This window comes from Pipistrellus hanaki (genome assembly GCF_964339955.1).
Source record: "Pipistrellus hanaki genome assembly, chromosome: 7".
Classification (NCBI taxonomy): Eukaryota; Metazoa; Chordata; class Mammalia; order Chiroptera; family Vespertilionidae; genus Pipistrellus; species Pipistrellus hanaki.
In genome coordinates, this window is record NC_140509.1 from 6,298,061 (window position 1) to 6,313,593 (window position 15,533).

Consider the following 15,533-nt stretch of genomic DNA (forward strand, 5'->3'; position numbering starts at 1 on the left):
AGGCGGCTGCTTTCCCAAGGCCGGCAGTGGCAGTGGCTGCAGGGCGCCACGGGGGGCAGGCTGTCTGCTCCAGGCATGTCAGGCTGCTCTGGTGCGGCCCTGCCAGTGAACTTGCTGTGTGGACAGCAGACCAGAACTGGCAGGTGAGCCAGTGGATTTGAATAAGTACATTGTTCTTGTCATGTATCCAGTGGCATCCACATACTAGAGCAATTTAACCTATGGTGTCATCCATTTAAAAGTATATCAACAGGCCGAAACCGGTTTAGCTCAGTGGTAGAGCGTTGGTCTGCAAACTGAAAGGTCCCAGGTTCGATTCCGGTCAGGGGCATGTACATTGGTTGTGGGCATATCCCCGGTGCGGGGGGGTGCAAGAGGCAGCTGGTCGATGTTTCTCTCTCATTGACGTTTCTAGCTCTCTATCTCTCTCCCTTCCTCTCTGTGTAAAAAAAAAAAAAAAAAAAGGATATCAATGGGCTCTTACAGTTTTACATAATTCCTTTTTCTCCTTGAATACATATTCTATTCTACTCCGCCATTAGAGTTTTATCCTAATATAAATATTTTTACTCTCAGAAGTCTTTTACTGACCACAATATTATATGTTCCTGCAAGAAAATATTTGTGAAACAAAAATTTAATTTCTTTCTAGATTTAGGTATAAGTAGTACTCAATTGATTAAAACAACTTAAATATATTATACACTTTAACAGTTAATTACTAAATAATAAAAATATCTTTCTTTAGAAAAATTTCTCCTGCTATAGATGGGACGATTTTTTCGTTTTCCCCAAAACTCATGTGTCCATGGGTGCATATTACTTACTGCTAGAATAAGGCAGGGTTCAACATCCATTGCAACTTGTGATTATAGATGGAAGCACTAAGAAACCTTGTTCACACAAGCAAGTGGGTGGAAATGAAAGGCACTTTGTTAATAGCATTAAATGCCAAAAATTACAGTGGTCTATCATCAAAAATTACTATTTAAAGATCTCACTTTATACCTCTGGCCCCATAAAAGCGTCCGTAAGCCAAGCCAGTGTGCTCAGTGGTTGAGCGTCAACCTATGAACCAGGAAGTCATGGTTTGGTCCCCGGTCTGGGCACATGCCCAGGTTTCAGGCGGTACCCAGTGCGGGGTATGTGGGAGGCAGCCAATTCATGATTCTCATCATTGATGTTTCATCTCTCTCTCCCTCTCCCTTCTTCTCTGGAATCAATAAAATGTATATATTTTAGGAATATGTATATATGTATTTATGTATATATATATCTCCTAAGCGACCATTACAACTGGACGACTGGGTGACGGGATGACCAGCCAGTAACTATGATGTGCACTGACCACCAGGGGGCAGACGCTTAATGCAAGAGCTACCCCCTGGTGATCACAGCCAACCTCCCTCTGGCCAACCTCCTGCAGTCAGCCAGCCTCCTGTGGATGGCCAGCCCTGATTGGCCCTGATCAGGACTAGGCAAGATGGCCCAGACCAGCTGGGAGGGACCCCACCCATGCACGAATTTGTGCACCCAGCCTCTAGTTATCTAATAATCATGATTGTAATCATGACTGTTACTCCTGGCCCCTCCTCCAAGGCCTTCCTGGCCACCTGTTTGAAGCAGTTCCCCCCTCCATCATCCCCCTTCTCCCTCCCGCTACCCCACCGCCCACCAGCCATCTATTCCTGCTGAAGCCCTTTGCACATCTGCCCTTGTCTTGGTTCTCTGCCCTGGCTGCTGGGCCTGCACTGGGGCAGGCGAATCAGGTAAGTGGTGCAGGGTTGAATCCTGTCTTTTTAAGGTAGAATCCTGTATTTATTTATAAGTTTGATCTTTTGTTCATTGTGAATTGTGTTTGCATTAATTTTTATCTTTTTTTAACTGCTCTGAAGTGTGATTTCCAGTTATCACTGAGTTTGATGGGTGTCCCCTGAAGTGTGTGTCTGAGGCCAGTGCCTCGCTGGCCTCCCCAGTCCTGGCCCTGGTTTCTTGCTTCTCTGCTCGTCACCTCAGCGGAGTTTCTGGGCAGGCTCCCTGGTCCAGGGCCTCCTGTTGTAGATAAAGGACATGTGACAACAGTCCAGCACCAACAAGAGGGAGCCTGTCACCCTAGCCGGTTTGGGTCAGTCGATAGAGCGTTGGCCTATGGACTGAAGGGTTCATAGGGGTTCGATTCCGGTCAAGGCACGTATCTGGGTTGCAGGCTCGATCCCTGGCCTTTGTCAGGGCTCTCTCACATTGATGTTTCTCTCTCTGTCTGTCCCCCTCCCTTCCACTTAAAAATATTCTCTCTTTTCCACATACAGTATGGCTAGAGAGCGGTCTAATTCCTGAGTGGGGGTGGCTAGGGATTGAGAAAATGAAAGAAAGAGACAGAGATAGAGGAAGAAGCTGGGGCCGGGTGGGACAGCTGTCCTCTGATGGAGAGACAGTGACCCAGAGCAGATACAGCAAAATACCAGGAAGTTTTACTAAAGCCGAAGACAAAGGTGATTATGTGCATTCTTGTGGCTTCTTTGTAATCTTCACTTCTGGGTGGGCCCGGATAGTTGTGTTTGTTCCTGGTGCTTGGCTGGATTTAGATAATGAAACCCACCCCCTGGCACTGGAACTGAAGGTCAGGCTGACAACACATCTGCCTCTGGCAAGGTATGTTTCCAAGACCTGGCTCTGCACCACTGGATTCAGATGACAATCAGCTCAGGGGCCTTTCCCAGGCGCTCTCTACATCCACTTTCCCTAAAAAATCAATTGAATGACATCCTTGGGTGAGGATTAACAACAAAAAGAGGGTGCCTGTCACCCAGCTTTCAGTCCCTCCGCCGGCTTCTCGGCCAGGGCCTCACTCTCTGCCTGCCTGGCGAATGGTGCAGGCCACTCTCTGGCAGACCCTCTGTGTGGGCCAGCAGTCTGTGTTCTCTGGGGACTAGCATCTGACTTCTGTCCGGTCCCTGATGCCCTTGTCACTTCACCTGTGGGCTTACTCCCCTTGTACCTGCTCCAGGCTCAGGCCTGGGTACATTGTAGACCTTCATTAACATTTGCCCAACTCAACCTCCTCCTGCCCTTTTCCACCCACACCCTGATTCTCGGAAGCCCCTGTAATAGTGATGATGATGGTGGTGGTGTGGGCGGTAACAATAACAGTGGAGTGATGATAGCAGCTAATATTTAGTGAGGGCTTACTGTACGCCAGGTACTTTACACACATTTTCTCATTTGCATGCCTTGTCCACACTTGCATCACCCAGAAATACCAGCCATACGACCTGTGGAAACCAGCACAGAATGAAAATCAGGGCCCCTTGTTCAAAAATTTAATAATTTCAAAGCGGCAACAGCAGAGCATTAAAGCGCATGACCGCACAGATCCATGCCCCGAAGCCAGCTCTGGGACCAGCATCTGAACCCAGAATCTGCCTCCAGGACCACAGCACCAGCTTGGAGGAAGTATCGCAACCACTGTGATTTACTAAGCACTGCTATGTGCGTTGTGCAAAATCTTCAAACCCTCCCAACAACCCCTCACACCTCAGTGGGTTACCCACCCAGGGCTACCCAGTGGGGCTAAGATTTGAACACAGAACCAACTCCAGAGTCTGTGTCCTTCCCCCATCACACAGCCTCTCTATGACTGATATGACTGACCCAGATGATCTTTCAGGACCTTTACCCGAGGGGCCCGTCACTCGGGGTCCAGCTGCCACTTTGCTCAAGACCGGAAGGTGTCCCCGGTCTGCAGACACTTCCAGCGAGGATTCTGCCGCTACGAAGATCGGTGCAGGTGAGCAGGCTTTGGGTGGGGAGCGGGTGGGGCGCAGGAGGACTGTCCCTTCGTGGGCCATGCTTCCCCGCTCAGCCCCAGTCCGAGCCAGCTCCGGCCCGAGAGGCCATCCTGTCTCCTCCCTCTCCTCCCGCACAGCTACCAGCACCCGCAGCCCCTGGGCCATGTGCCGTGGGGCCGCCGCCATTCGGAGCCGCTTGCCACCCAGCCAGGACCCCTGCTGGGGCTGACCCGCAGGGGCTCTGAGCCCACCTACCTGCCCTCAGTGGCTGTGGGTTGGAGCGGGGCCGAGGCCGTCTGGGACACGGAGCCCGGCCTCGAGGGGCTGGCCAGCCAGAACGAGGAGCTTGGTGTCAGTTCCTGGACGTTCCTGTTGACATCACGTGAGTCATCAGGGGCACAGCGGTGAGCACAAGTGGGGTCTGAGATGGGGTTCCTGCTCTGTCCCGGAGCCAGGCTTATACTTCCTTCCATCCCTCTCCCTCCTCACGATTCCCAGCCAGAGGGAAACCCCCTCCCCACCCCTCTCCCCCCACCCCATTGCTCTCTGTGATCTAGAAACAGAATACCTGGTGCCTGTGGAGTCAAACCACAGTCTCAAATGTCAGTCCCACTACTTAACAGCTGTGTGACCGTGGACAAGTCATTAACCTCTCTGGGCTTCCACTGCCCGTCTGCAAAAGGGCACTGATAAGACTACCTACTGCATCGGGTGGTGTGAGAGTGATGATTCATGTGTGTGACGTGCTTAGCACACCTGGCATCGAGGAAACATTAAGTATTAGTGCTTATTTTATAAATTATAGTGTTGCTATAATCAGCCCTGTCTACCAGAAATATGTCACATACATACTTTTTTGGTTACAGCCTTATTGAGATATAATTCACAAGCAAAAACTTTAACAATTTAAAGCATGTAATTCAATGTAATATAGTATATTCATAGCTGTACAAACATTACCGCTATCTAATTTTAGAAGGTTTTCATCACTCCAAAAAGAAACCCATTAGCAGCCGAAACCAGTTTGGCTCAGACCAATAGAGTGTCGGTCTGCGGACTTGGGGCTCTCAGGTTCGATTCCAGTCAAGGGCATATGCCTTGGTTTCGGGCACATCCCCAGTGGGGGGTGTGCAGGGGGGCAGCTGGTCGATGATTCTCTCTCATTGATGTTTCTGGCTCTCTATCCCTCTCCCTTCCTCTCTGTAAAATCAATAAAATATATATTTTTTAAAAAAGAAACCCATTAGCAATCACTCTCCATCCACCACTAGCAACCATTAATCTACTGTCTGTCTCTGTGGACTTGCCTACTTTGGACATTTCATATAAATAGAATGATATAATTTATGGCCTTTGGGTCTATCTTCTTTCAGTCAGCATAATATTTTCTTATGTAATTTATATATACCAGGCAGAAATTATTATATATATATGTAATTTCAGAGAGAGGAAAGGAGAGGGAGAGAGAAATAGAAACATCAATGATGAGAGGGAATCATTGATCGGCTGCCTCCTGCACGTCCCACACCGGGAATTGAGCCTGCAACCCAAGCATGTGCCTTGATCAAGAATCAAATGTGACCTCCTGGGTCATAGGTTGATGCTTAAAATAATACTGCCTGGGCTCAGCAAATTATTTTCTAGCTTCGTGTACCATGGAGCAGTACTTCATACTTTTTTTGTGGCCAATTAATGTCCTGCTAGATAGACATGCTGCTTCTGTTTCATTCGTTCATCAATTGGTGGGCATTGGGTTGTTTTTGCTTTTTGGCTATTATGAATAACATTGCTAATGAGCATTCCTTTTGTGTGGACATATATTTTTACTTCTCTTGGGTAGAGAAATGTTACCATACAATCCAGTAATTCCACCTAGAAGCAGAATTACTGGACTGGCCGAAACCGGTTTGGCTCAGCGGATAGAGCGTCCGCCTGCAGACTGAAAGATCCCAGGTTCGATTCTAGTCAAGGGCATGTACCTTGGTTGTGGGCACATCCCCAGTGCAGGGTGTGCAAGAGGCAGCTGATCGATGATTCTCTCTCATGGATGTTTCTAACTCCCTATCCCTCTCCTTTCTTCTCTGTAAAAAATCAATAAAATATTTTTTTTAAATAATTACTGGACTGTATGGTAACATATTTAATATTTTGAGGACCTGCCAAATTGTTTTCCAAAAGTTCACATATTTTACAATTCACATATATAATTTAAAACTTTCTAGTAGCCACACTAAAGAAAAATAAAAAGCAACAGGTAAATTCAATTTTAATAATGTTTCATTTTACCTAATATATCAAGAGGTATAGCTATACTAATAAAAGGGTAAAATGTTAATTAGACCAGATGTCCTTCTGGACAAAGCCATGGTGGCAGGGCCAAGGCAGAGGCAGTTAGGGGTGATCAGGCTGGCAGGGGAGAGCAGTTAGGGGGATCAGGCCAGCAGGCAGGCAAGCAGTTAGGAGCCAGCAGTCCCAGATTGTGAGAGGGATATCTGACTGCATCCTCTGAGGGGTCCCAGATTGGAGAGAGTGCAGGCCAGGCTGAGGGACACCCTCACCGCCCCCCGCTACCATGCATGAATTTTGTGCACTGTGTATATATACTAGTGTATATATATATCGAAACTATAATTTCAACATGTAATCAATATAAAAATTACTGAAACATTTTGGTTTTCTTAGGTATTAAGCTCCAAAGTCTCCATGTGCATTCCAGCACATCTGATTGGGCCAGCTGCATTTCAGGCCTCAGCAGACTGTGGCAAGTGGCTGCCATTGTGGGCAGCACAGTTATAAGTAGTTGCTTTAGAGACATACACTGAGTGGCCAGATTATTATGGTTTCTGAATGCATAATAATCTGGCCACTCAGTGAGAGTGAGTGAGTGTGTGTGTGTGTGTGTGTGTGTGTGTGTGTACTAGAGGCCTGGTGCACAAAATTTGTGCACACATACAGTCCCTAAACCTGGCCTGTGATCAGGGCCATCTTACCTGGCTGCTGACAGGTGGCCCATCGCTTGCTGCCACCCACCGCCAGTTCCCCATTCCCCATTGGGCAATGAGAGCCTGCAGACCATGGGGAGGGACTGAGAGGTTTGCCATTCCTGCCAGCTTGTCTGCCTCTCCCCCACCGTGGGTCACCCTTTGTATTAGGGGCAATTGGCAGGGCAGGGGTCTTGGCCAGGTGCTGCCCATGCCCGCTGCCATCCACCCCCAGTTCTCCATTTGCCATCAGGCAATCAGAGCCTGCCGGCTAAGGGGAAGGTACCTAGAGGTGGCCAGCAGGGCTGGGGCAGCTCCTGTGTTGAGCATCTGCCCCTGGTGGTCAGCGTGCGTCATAGCAACCAGTTGTTCCACCATTCAATAGGTTTGCATATTACCCTTTTATTATATAGGCTAATATATATATTAGAGGCCTTGTGCATGAATTCATGCATCGGTGGGTCCGGCCACCCTGGCCAGGGGGAGGGGACATGGGCAGTTGGCCAGCCTGCCTGCTGGTCGAACTCCTGATTGAGGGGACAATTTGCATATTAGCCTTTTATTATATAGGATATACACTGAGTGGCCAGATTATTATGCATTCAGAGATCATTATAATCTGGCTATTCAGTGTCATTCTGATGGGACTCTGAGCTGTTGGGGGCAGGACTTCGTGCACCCACAGAGCTTGCATGCAGCAGCTGAACAGATGCCCCGTGAGTGAGTGAATGAATGAATGAACGGATTCGGTTTTCCCCAACAGCTGATGGAGGTCACAGCTACTCCCAGAAGTCTCCGCCTAAGTCAGACCCTGTCCGGGAGCTCTGGGTCCAACTTCAGAGCATGGACCTTGAGGTATAGCAGGAAATGGGTTGGGGAGGGGCAGAGGAGGCCATGCTGGCCTCTAGGATGCCCAGACCTGCTGGAGGAGGGCTCTGTGGTCCCTGGGACTGTATTTGGGGTGGCAGCGTACGTGCACGTGTGTGTGTGTGTGTGTGTGTGTGTGTGTGTGGTGTGTGTGTGTGTGTGGTGTGTGGTGTGTGTGTGTGTGTGTGTGTGTGTGATGTTCTCTGACCCTGCCTGTGACTGCAGAGGGAGCAGGACAGCCGGAATGTTGTGTGTGGCATCTGCATGGACAAGGTGTGGGACAAGCCGGAGGGCCAGCGGATCTTCGGCATCCTGCCCAACTGCCCCCACGCCCACTGCCTGGGCTGCCTGCGCACCTGGCGGAAGAGCCACCAGCACTTCCCGCTGGACGTCATCAAGTCAGTGTCACGGGGAGGCCGGCAGCGGGCGGGCGGGGGGGGACACCCAGAGGGACGCGGCCTCGGGCCGGCCTGAGTGCGCTGTCTCCTACCTCCAGGGCCTGTCCCCAGTGCCGTGTCTATTCCAGCTACATCATCCCCCACAAGTTCTGGGTGGGCGAGGGGGCCGAGAAGGAGCAGCTCATCAGGGACTTCAGGGCTCGGACCAGGTGAGGCTGGAAGGGGGGACTGGATTTGGGGAGAGGGGAGCACCGCCTCTGACCCATTCCAGCTTGGCCATGGTTCCCCACCGGGGTCCCCCAAATCCCGGAGGTTCAGAGTGATGGAGATGGCAGGCGAGGGGTGAATAAACTGCAGCTTCTCTTCCAGCCTGGCTCAGAGTGTACAGGCCACTCAGCCTCTGCCTGGCTTTGTTTCAGACTAGGGGCCTGGTGCATGAAATTCGGGCACAGGTGGGGTCCCTAGGCCTGGCTGGCGATCAGGGCTGATCAGGTTCTCCGCCTTCCCACCTCCTCCTTCCCTCGCTGCCCGCAGCTGCCACCACCCACCCCAAGCTCCCCATCCCAGCCCAGGGCCCAGGCCCAATTGGGCGATCAGGACCTACCAGCCAGGGGGAGGGGCCAACTACCATCACAGCGGGCAGGCGAGCAGTGATATGATCGGGGCCTGCTGGCCGGGGGTAGGGACAAGGGGATGGACCCAGAAGGTTGGCCACTGGCTCTGAGGAGGGAACCAACCCTCAGATCCCTGGGAAAGGGCTGTGTCTGCTATCACACACACACACACACACACACACACACACACACACACGTTACCTGTCCCAGCCCCGGGGCGGTCCCAATTGGGCAATCGGGGCATGCCAGCTGGGAGGAGAAACCAGTAGGTTGGCTGGCAGGCCCCATCAGCAATGGGAGCCTGAGGGCTGGGGGCAGCTCCTGCATTAAGCACCTGCCCCCCATTGGTCAGTGTGTGTCATAGCGACTGGTGGTTCTATCGTTCCATCTCAGCGGTTGCTGAGGTATATATAGATTGTTTTAAAGCATAAAAGCAAATTGGTGTGAATATATATTGTTTGCTTAGATCCGTGGTCAGCAAACTGTGGCTCTCGAGCCACATGTGGCTCTTTGGTCGTTTGAGTGAAGCTCTTCCACAAAATATCACAGCCTGGGCAAGTCTATTTTGAAGAAGTGGCATTAGAAGTTTAAGTTTAAAAAATTTGGCTCTCAAAACAATTTCTTTTCTTTTTTTTGAAATATATTTTATTGATTTTGTACAGAGGGAATACTGACTTAAGAGGAAGAGAGAGGAATAGAGTTAGAAACATTGATAAGAGAGAATCATCGATCAGCTGCCTCTTGCACACCCCCTACTGGGGATGCGCCCGCAACCAACGTACATGCCCTTGACCGGAATCGAACCCGGGACCTTTTCAGTCTGCAGACCGACGCTCTACCACTGAGCCAAACTGGTCTCGGCTCAAAAAAATTTCAATCGTTGTCCTGTTGATATTTGGCTCTGTGGACTGATGAGTTTTCCGACCACTGGCTTAGATGATCTTTGAAAACAGGGGTCTTGGAGGAGACTAACAGGCAGCCCTCCAGACAGGGACATGTGGGCAGTTTTCCATCTCTTGGGAAGGGTAGGCATTTATCCAAAATCTGACTCTTAGTTTCACCTTCCCAAAGTGTTTATTGCACTTGCACTATGCAAAGTATTTTGGGATAAAGGGTGGGATAAAGAAGGTCTAGTCTACCCATAAGACACTCAGCCTTGTTGGGAAGACACCTGGATCTTCCCCAAGAACTGTAACCGCCCCCAGTGACCCACACAGAGGCCTGGCTGAGTCCCCCGGGGGGAGGGGGTGTCTGTGCGGGTGCTGCCGGAGTGGGGTCCTCAGGGGGGGGCGGGGGGTGTCTGTGCGGGTGCTGCCCGAGTGGGGTCCTCAGGGGGGGAGCCCAGGCAGCGAGAGGTCCAGGCGGGGGATGCTGGCCGCTGGGCGCACCCAGGCCCGGGCGTGAGAGCGATCAGGCGGATGGAGACCAGATCATCCGCTTTGGCAGGACAGTCCCGATTCCTAACAATTTTTCCCGTGTCCCGCGGCGTCTTAAAAAAGTCCCGATTTTTGGAAAGAATCTTTTCAATCTTTCCAAAAATCGGGACTTTTTTAAAATGCCGCGGGACGCAGGAAAAATTGTTAGGAATCGGGACTGTCCCGCCAAAAGCGGGACAATAATCTGGTCACCTTAGATTGTGTGTGACAGACTTGTACACCGTGAGCTCCACAAAGGGGGCTCTTATATCCCCACACTGAACAGGACACGGGCCTGGAGTGCGGCGTGAGTGAGGAAGTGGGTTTGCACCGCGTGTGACTCACAGTGCGTGCTGGGAGTATGTGTGAGTGAGTGTCGGGGTTGAATGGGGGAGAGGGGGATACTGACTTAAGAGGAAGAAGGGCCAGACCTGGGTGGCCAACTGCCCACGAGGTTGGAAGGAAACTGCAAGATGACTAATGTCTCCAGCACTGGGCCTGCAGGGCTGCTGTCCGGGAGGGGCGGGGCAGCCGGTGGGAATGTGCGCGGGGTGAAAGGCCAGTGGGATGGAGTGGTCCTGACGCTAGCTTTGGTCAGGTGTGAGGAGGAGGGGGAAGGGAGGGGAGGGGAGAGGGAGGCCGGCCTGCGGAGGGTTCCCAGGCTTCCCCATGGGAGGCAGTGGGAGGGGGTGGGGAAGAGGCTGTGTTGGAATCCAGCAGCGGGAATGCAGGGAAAGGCTGCAGGCATGCACTCCATCCCTCGCCGCCTTTCTCACGGGAAGAGAGCTGCTCACACTAAAGCGATCACAAGTTGCCCACTTGCCATCTCGGAAGTGGGAAACTTCTTAATCGATTTCATTAACTAGCAGTTGCCAAATCATACCCCTCGCCTTGGCTACAGAGACACGTGTTAGGTTATCTGTCATCCTCCTTTGGTGCCTTACTGGGACCAGCTCAGAGGAGGAAGGAGATCCCAGAGTCAGTGCTGGCTAGACTTGGGGCTCGGAGGAAGGCCCCTGAGACGCTCCTGCCACCTGCTGGAGAGCTGGTGTTACGCTCCTGCCACCTGCTGGAGAGCCCGTGTAACGCGTGTGCCGTCAGCGCTTTGTCTGCCTCTGTTCCGAGTTCAAACCCTGTGTCCCCGGGCAGCCGGGCCTGACGGTGTCCTCTCCTCCCAGCCAGATCCGATGCCGGTACTTCGCGCGGGGGGCTGACCGCTGCCCCTTCAAGTCGGACTGCATTTACCTGCACCAGCTCCCGGACGAGGCCCCATCCTCGGCTCCTCCGGCTCCTCCCCGCCCGTCCTCGGCTCCTCCCGGCCCAGACTGCAGGCAGCCGGCCCCCGGGAGTGAGATGGTAACAGGGGGGTGTGGGCGCGGGAGGGGCTGCGGGTCCTGGTTCCTGACACACGGCTGTGACAGATGTAAAGCCTGTCTGCTGTCTATGACAGGCTTAAGCGTGGCACCTCTGTGCGATGTACAGCCGGCCCCCTCCTGAGTCAATGTAGGCTGCAGCAGACAGCTTCTCACTGCCCTCTCTCCCCCTCCCAGGTGCTGGGCCCCACAGCGCTGCACCCCACGTACCCCTCAGCACTGCACCCCACAGCGGTGTACCCCTCAGCGCTGCTGGAGGACCAGATGTTCCTGGATTACAACCTGGCCACGGCCTTCCTGGGGTTAGAATCCTACTGGATCGCACCAGTTCTTAACGGCGGGCTCCTGTGACTGCGGGCTCCTGTAGGGATGGGGCTGAGGGGCAGGGGGTGCTAGATGGTAGGTCTTTCCCCTTTGGGGGTTTCTAACACATGTCTGTAACAGATGTAAAGCTTGTATGATATCTACGGCGGTAACGGAGCCCACTGAGTGGGGTGGAATCAGCCCCCTCTCCACCTCCATGAACGGGAGCAGGTGGAGGGCCTGGGGCAGGGGAAGGGACCTGGATTTTAACTTTGCCCTTTTGTAGAGGATTCTGACAGAAAGCCAATAAAATGCACCTAAGCCACCGTGCTGGTGTCTGAGGAGTGTCTGCTCCCATCCGAGGTGTCCCACCCCCAGCCACAGGGCTCCTGCATCCAACCTGCTCAGGCCACCCGTCACTGAGCCTCTGGAAAACTCACTAACACTCATCAGCGAATGCGTGCAAAGGGCAGTAACATGTGAGATTTATGAGAATAGTAACGACATCACAGACCCCATGAAAGCGTGCAGAGGATCCCCCAGGGCTCATGATCCATGCTTAGAACTTCCCTCCCTGCTCTCCTTGCGTTGTCAAGAATGCAGAACTAGCCCTAGCTGTTTTGGCTCCGTGGATAGAGCCTCAGCCTGAGGACTGAAGGCTTGCAGATTCGATTCTGATCAAGGGCATGTACTTCTGGTGCAGGCTTGATTCCTGACTCTAGTGCTGGATGCAACCGATAGAGCTCTCACATTCATGTTTCTCTCTCTGTCTCTCCCCGTTCCTTCCACTCTCAACGAAAAAATATCCTCGGGTGAGGATTAACAAAACAAAACAAACAGAATGCAGAACTTGGTGGGCACAAACTATTATAGAACCAGTTAGCATGAAGTAAAGCTGGTAGTTGAGAATGAATGGGCAAGGCATTGAAGGCTGTTTGGCACTCTTGGCTCTGCCCACTACCTGTTAGGGTCAGCCCCAGCGGCAGCTGGTCGTTTGAGGACTGAAAACATCTCCTATGAGGTTAAAATTGCTGCCCTGCTGGCGGCTCAGCGTTTGAGCACTGGCCTCTGAACCAGGTCAGGTTTTGATCTGATCAGGGCACACGCCGAGGTTGCAGGCTTGATCCCCAGTGTGGGGTGTGCAGGAGGCAGCCGATCAATGATTCTCTCTCATCATTGATTTTTCTCTCGCTCTCCCTCTCACTTCCTCTCTGAAATCAATAAAAATATATATTTTTTAAAATCTCTTTGCTGCTATTTTGGCCTTTGTAAAGCAGCTCCCTTGAAATTATTTGGGAGGAAATTTAAAATTTGGCTCCAATGGAAATTTAATCCAGCTCAAACCATTCCTGTGGCTTCCTGTACTGTTCGAGGAAACGCCAAGTCCTCACTGTGGCCCTGGGGTGCGTGGCTCGGTTGGTTGGAGTTGTGTCCCAACACCTAAAGGTGGTGGATTCGATCCCGTCAGGGCAGATATCCAGGCTGTGGGTTCCAATCTGGTTGGAATGTGTAGGGGAGCCACCAGGTCAATATTTCTCTCTCTCCCTTCCCCTCTCCCCAAAATCCAAGGAAAATATGTCCTCGGCCGGAAAAACAACAAACCTCATAAAATCTGGCTCTTTCTCAGGTCTTATCTTCTGTTAATTCCCAGCAAGTGTACGCTCTCTCCTCCACCACATTTCTGCCCAGGGCCTTCGCATTTGCTGTTCCTCTGCCTGAAGCAGTCTCCCCCTGACCCCTATTTAAAATTACCTTTCCCTTCCCTGCTACATTCTTCTTAGAAGCATATCACCATCAAGCTTTCTATTATTTACCCAGTATCTGTCTCTCCTCACTTGAGTGTCAGCAACCATGTGAGCAAAGGTCTTTGTTTGTTTGTTTCCTGAATCCCCCTCCTAGGTGCACAGGAAAGATATGTTGAATGGCCGAAACCGGTTTGGCTCAGTGGATAGAGCATCGGCCTGCAGACTGATGGGTTTGATTCCAGTCAAGGGCATGTACCTTGGTTGCAGGCACATCCCCGATGGGGGATGTGCAGGAGGCAGCTGGTCGATGCTTCTCTCTCATTGATGTTTCTAACTTTCTGTCCCTCTCCCTTCCTCTCTGTAAAAAATCAATAAAAAAATATATTTTTTTTAAAAAAATATTTGTTGAATGAATGTGTGTGTATTTGTGTGTGTGCGCGGCAGCAAAGTTTGGAGGATGTGAAACACAAGCTGACACCCTAAGTAGGGCTGATGGGGCGCTGTGGTGCTCGTCTCCCCTCTCCCTTTGCTCCTGTCCTCTACACTGATCCCTCCGAAGGGGTTTGGCCACCCAGTTCCAATGCGTGATGGGTGGAAGCTTCCCCACACCAGCAGGCGGTTCTCAAAAGGCAGGAGTCTGAGAGGCCGCCTGCTCGGGAGATAGGATCAGATCCCATGGGTCACGGGCTCAGTCCACAGACCACCCTCCACTCCAGAGGCCAGTCGTGCAGGCCCTCCCCTGGCTTCCTACCCACTGGCTTCATATCAGAGAGCCCACGAGCTCTTTCTTGGGTTCAATTAATTTTCTAGAACAGCTCACAGGCTCAAGAAAACCCATACGCTCACTAGATTATCGACTCATTAGCAAGGAAACTGAAGAACGTGAATCAACAGGCAGGTGGAGAGACACAGAGGGCGAGGTCTTGAAGGAAGAAGTTTCGGTGCTGGAGTTTGGGACCCAGCAAGGTGAAAGTGTTCTGGTTCCCCAACCTGGGAGCTCAAGGAACAAGGCCAGGAGGTGTTCTTCTTCTTCTTTCTTTTCTTTCCTTTTTTTTTTTTATTATATATTTTATTTACTTTTAACAGAGAGGAAGGGAGAGAGAGAGCTAGAAACATCGATGAGAGAGAAACATCGACCAGCTGCCTCTTGCACACCCCCTCCCGGGGATGTGCCCGCAACCAACGTACATGCCCCTGACTGGAATCGAACCTGGGACCTTTCAGTCCGCAGACCGATGCTCTACCACTGAGCCAAACCGGTTTCGGTGAGGTGTTCTTTTTTAGGAGGCTTCAATAGGCAGCCATGATTGACTAACTCATTGGCCATTGGCGATTGACTGGACCTCAAGCACCGCCCCCGCTTTTTCCCTCCTGGAATCAGGAGTAGGACTGAAAGTCTGTCTAAATCTATTTAGTTTTGTCTGCTATTGGATGGGATCCAAAAGTCACCTCATTAACGTAACCAGAGAACCTTTGTTGCTCTTGTCACAAGAAACTTTGAAGGGTTTGGAAGCTGTAAGCCAGGAACTGTGGATGAAGACAAGTATATTTCAGTAATCTGAATAATCAAACGTGTATTTCTTATAAATCCCAATATTGCTCCTCCCTTTGCCCAAAGCCTGCCTCCTCCAGCAGATTTCCTTCAACGGAAACCCTGGGAGATGGACCACCCTAGCCCTGTGGCTGGCAAATGGCAGCTCCTTGGCCCCTTGAGTGTGGCTCTTCCACAAGATGCCACGGCCTGGGCGAGTCTATTTTGAAGAAGTGGCGTTAGAAGAAGTTTAAGTTTAAAAATTTTGTCTCTCAAGAAATTTCAATTGTTGTACTGCTGATATATGACTGTTGACTAATGAGTTTGCCGACTATGGCCCTAGTCCCTTATAAATAATCAGAGCAAGGCTGCTGCTGCTTCTTTAGGAGGAAGTCCAGGCAAAGCCTTTGGCCACAGAGAGGGCGTTAGCTTTTACTGCGACCCCATTCTCAGGGATGTTTATACATCAAAGATTCCTGGAGAGGACGATTGGGGGGGAGGGGTAAATTGTGATCAGA